General features: G+C 39.6%; 1 pseudogene; it reads left to right on the top strand.

Moving 5' to 3' along the window:
* Positions 1-4,384: 4,384 nt before the first annotated feature.
* LOC134950487 (5S ribosomal RNA) lies at positions 4,385-4,503 on the top strand (annotated as a pseudogene).
* The last annotated feature ends 751 nt before the right edge of the window (positions 4,504-5,254 follow it).

Genomic DNA, 5,254 nt, shown 5'->3' on the forward strand with positions numbered 1-5,254 from the left:
GAATAGTATGAGGCCACGATCCCTAGGGCTAATGTCAGCAGTGGGGAGTCAGACGTTCTCCTGGTCGCCCCTCCCCCGGTTCATGACCAGTTTCCGCTGAGTCTCCTGCCATGAACTGTTTCCTCGCTTCCATCCCAGACGCTACCACGAGGGAACCCGGTCACAGCATAGGCAGCTGTGTGACCGGTGCATATGTGTTCACTGAGCGCTACCACAAGGGGACCCGATCGCAGCATAGGCGGCTGTGTGACCAATGCGTCTGTGTTCACTGAGCGTCTGTGTTCACTAGGTTCATGGAGCGGCAGTGTACAACAGTAGCGTCTGGATCCACTCAGCGTTCGCTAATGTATGATCGATCTTGGAAGCGGTGGTGAGTCTCCCTGTATCCCACTCTACTGAGTACGGGTAATACAGCACTAAATCTCGGTCTACTTTTGGAGTATGAATAGTTAGACAAGTACCTATTGCATATGAGTCTGTATACCAATGCTGTTGTTTCTTTCACATTGCGTCTGAATACGTTAGATCTGTTTAAAACATGATTCAGTAAATGTGTTCTACATACTTAAAATATTATTGTAGTTGATGATGTACTCCTATTGCTTATTATACTAATGTATAACATGTGACTGACTGCTAGTATGATGATGACTTTACTATATGTTGTCAGTTTGTTATGCAGATCCTCAATGCTGGTGCATGGGAAGGGTCGGATGTATATCATTTTAAAAAGGTTAAAGTGATTGCAGTCACAAAATTGTGTAGTACACTGTGGAAGTGCTGATTATTTATCATGTATAAGAGCAGCAAAGGTGAGGACACTCATACCATGTTTGCAAAGCTGTATTATCCTCTCATGATCTGGTTCAGGATGGTTTGTGTGCATAATGTTTTAGCTTCAGCAAAAATACAAGGCAGATTCAGGTATAAATGTATCCACCTTGGGCTATCTTTGCACAGACTTTATCCAGTAAGCTGAATTGATAATTCCTCCAAAATCCTGTACCAGGGATAGGGTTACGCTATTAGCCTGTACATGTAGATCTACCTGTGGTGTATCACTCCCAGAAGCAGCTTCACAGAGCCGGTGGTAAGTAAATATTCACCCTCACAAGCTACACATTGTTCAGATTCATCGGAAGATGAAAGCCCAAATTATTCTACTTCATCATACAAAAAAGAGGTAGGTCTCAGCTCTGGACTATAGCTTAGTTAATTAAAGCAATGAAGCCATTCTATCCTTAGAGGATTCAGCAGAGCCTGTGTTAAAAACCATGGCACCTGTGTTTAAACGTCCCAAAACCTGAGTTTCCAGGATCAGATCAGCTGATGGAAATCATAGAAGAGGCTTGGGCTAAGCCCAATAAGTTTAGAATTCCTAAGAAATGGAATTCTAAATATCTTTTTCCAGCTGGGGATTGTTTAAAAAGGGGAGGTGGCTCCTAAAGTAGATACGCAAGTGATTCGTAAAGTGCAATAATCTACATTATCTTTGCTTTCAACATCACGGATAAGAGAGTGGATGGATTTAAAAGAAAACTTTTTTTTCCCTGTCTAGGGCAGTCATAAGGCCAAGCCTTGGCTTCGGCTTGAATGGCAAAGGCAGTGGTTGCCTGGGATGATGCATTGGAAAGAGACTTTTCAATTGAGCATAAAAAAACCAGACTGCAATGTTCCTGGAGAAGCAGCATTGGATATGGGCATTATTTCCTCCAGGGCATTAGCCCGCACTATACTTGCTGGCAGAGCAGTTTAGCTGGGTACATGGAAGCTGATTCAGAATCTAGGAAGGTTTTGGAATCATTGTCCTTTTCTGGAGATATTCTTTTTTGGTAAAGAATTGACAGATATTCTGGAGTCAGAAGCAGACTCCAAGAAGGTCAAGTTCCTTCCACATACAGTTTTAAACCTAAAGTTCCACATTTCAGCCCCTTTCGGTCTCTAGGAAGAGAGAAAGGAAAAAGTCAATACAACAAGTCTGGGAAGACTAGGAAAGCATTGGGCTACCAGAAGAAGACTAATGTTTTTGTGAATTCCTGGTAAATGGCGCAAAACAAGAGCACCCCATGAGCTGGTTTACCACAATAGAACCTCACCAAAAGTTCAAATAATTTCACAATTTTAAGTACACATTTGTGGGACCCAAAATGGCAGGCGCTTTCAATATCTTAATACAATATATATGTAGCTATACTCAGCAAACACATCCCTGAGGTATACGGAGGTGGTAAAATTCCAAACCACAACGTGGATGACCTTCTTCCTTTTTCTGAAGAATTTCTCTTTCCCTCAGGTCGATGTTAGCATGAAAAGAAAATAGTATATATATATATATATATGTGTAGTAATGTTTCAAATAATAGACAGAGTCCCTTTCAATGCTAAAGATGTTCACACAGCAAGAACAATGCACATCCATTGAAGAGGCGTACCCAAACTCACTTTCCAAATGAAAGGAAAAAACCTATAAAGGTATCTTTTATCCACCTCTGTGCCAGAAAACATTAATTTGAATGGAGACCCCCTTTACCAAGGAAATAGGCGTACCTCACTCACACTAGAGAGGTGTAGTTGAAGCACATAAAGGTATCTTTTACACTTTATAAGGTGAATGTAAGGCGTACCCTACTCACGGCAATAAAGATTATATTCAAACGCATCTGGGTTTCTTTCGATGGACAACCGTGTTGATCATTTGCATTGAATTTTCCACAAAGAAAGAAAGAAGGAAAAGGCTGTATTATCGGTGCACATAAGGAAGATTGGATCTGGTTATCACATCCACCTATATTTAATTAAAATGCAACTTTTATTGATATCAGTTTAAAAATCGTGTACATTACTTACACATGACCATGAGTATAGGCGAAACATGGAGGTTAAAATTGTGACATAGACAAAACATACATAGTGCAAGTGAAATAAAGGTGATTTAAAGATTAAAATGTGTGTCCACGTGTCTTATTCCAATGTCCAACAAAGTGTATCATATTATTCCATAATGGGATCAGTGTTCATTCATATGTTTAATTATTATTAAGCTCTTAGACAAAGTATTTGGGCAACAAAAAGGTTATTAATTTTTTGTTGCCCAAATACTTTGTCTAAGAGCTTAATAATAATTAAACATATGAATGAACACTGATCCCATTATGGAATAATATGACACACTTTGTTGGACATTGGAATAAGACACGTGGACACACATTTTAATCTTTAAATCACCTTTATTTCACTTGCACTATGTATGTTTTGTCTATGTCACAATTTTAACCTCTATGTTTCGCCTATACTCATGGTCATGTGTAAGTAATGTACACGATTTTTAAACTGATATCAATAAAAGTTAAATTTTAATTAAATATAGGTGGATGTGATAACCAGATCCAATCTTCCTTATGTGCACCGATAATACAGCCTTTTCCTTCTTTCTTTCTTTGTGTACCTATGATAGCTGTAGTTGGTAGCACCCCCACAATAGATGGTAATTACCACAAAGTTAAATAGGGGTCCTTAATGGAACTTATGTTTCAAACGTAGATTAAGAACATACAGTGTGTGTGCAGATACAATTTTTGTTTATTGAATTTTCCATACAGGCATGTTCCAACATGGGCGTCAAATAAAAATATGAATCACGATCAATCCATAAAAAATCATTTATTTAAAAAAACGCCCCATACATTCGGGGTGTGACACAAGTTCAGTGAAGGAGGTGTGCAAAGTCCATCAGATGTTATAGCAGCATGACTTATACACCGAAAAACAAACAATTAAAAAAAGACTATTAAAAAACACAAAGTCCTAAACATGAAGCAAGGAAAATTATTTTTCTAAAAACAGTTTTAGTTCATACCTAGGTGGTATAACACAAGGTCCACACTCTCAGCTGGTCAACATGATTCGGCCTAGCATAGGCCTTTATCAAGACATACTGAGAGAGTGGAATGACCAGGAATTTATATGCTGAGAGACCACTCAAAACATTTCCAATTATGACATCATCATTAGGTGACCTTTTGGCATGATAAAGAAGACCGTTATCTAAATTACAGAAATAAATCCATCAATAATTCTAAAATAAATTAACAAAAATTATAAAGAAGAAATAACATGGAAATTAAGCATTTTAGGCTTTTATTCAAAAAATCTCCATGGTAACCATATAAACAAATTTTCTTTTCATGCTAACATCGACCTGAGGGATAGAGAAATTCTTCAGAAAAAGGAAGAAGGCCATCCACGTTGTGGTTTGGAATTTTACCACCTCCGTATACCTCAAGGATGTGTTTGCTGATTATATCGACATATATATTGTATTAAGATATTGAAAGCGCCTGCCATTTTGGGTCCCACAAATTGGGCTACCAGAAGTCTGGTTGGGATCTACAGCTACACCACACTGGATAGGCCCAATCTCATCTGAGTTTGGATGCTAAGCAGTGTTGGGCCTGGTTAGTACTTGGATGGGAGACCATCTGGCAATACCAGGTGCTGTAGAAAAATAAACCATATGTCTGATGGTGTGGGCCTCTGCCTGGGGGACCCCAGGCTGGGGGAGCCGACTTCAGGTCGCAGATCTGGCACGGTATCTCTAGGTTATGCTTTCACCTTCTCGGGTAGAGACGAAGGACAAGGCTTTGCCAGAAGCAGTTCAGAAATTGCTTCAGTCAGGAATAGTCATTCCAGTTCCTCCTGCAAATGAGGACATGGTTTTACTCCAACCTGGTTTTAGTTTGGAAGCCAAATGGGTCATTATGGCCCATGCTCAATCGTAAAATGCTGAACAAATACATTTGAAACCTTGGTTGCACTTGGAATCGTTACGTTCCTTATGTTTGGCATGGAGCCAGGGGTCTATATGGTATCCCTGGATATACAGGATGCTTACCTACATGTTCCTATACCACTGTCCATCAGTGTTATCTAAGGTTTGCTATACTCCAACAGCATTTTCAGTTCTAGGCCTTACCCTTTGGGTTAACCACAGTCTCCAGAGTATTTACCAAGAATATGGGGGAGATAACACCTTATCTCTGCCAGTTTTCCCATACCTAGACGATCTTTGAATCCTGGCACAGTCACAGGGATTGTACTTACGTCATCTGCAACAGACTATAACGTGTTTGCAGAGGCATGAGTGACTCAATAATTGGGCAAAATTGTCTCCAGTTCCGTCACACCGGATGACTCACTTGGGAGCTGTACTGGATCAGGTCTGCAGAGAGCAATTTTTACCTCTCAACAAGATATC

The sequence above is a fragment of the Pseudophryne corroboree genome, chromosome 8 (assembly GCF_028390025.1).
Source record: "Pseudophryne corroboree isolate aPseCor3 chromosome 8, aPseCor3.hap2, whole genome shotgun sequence".
Classification (NCBI taxonomy): Eukaryota; Metazoa; Chordata; class Amphibia; order Anura; family Myobatrachidae; genus Pseudophryne; species Pseudophryne corroboree.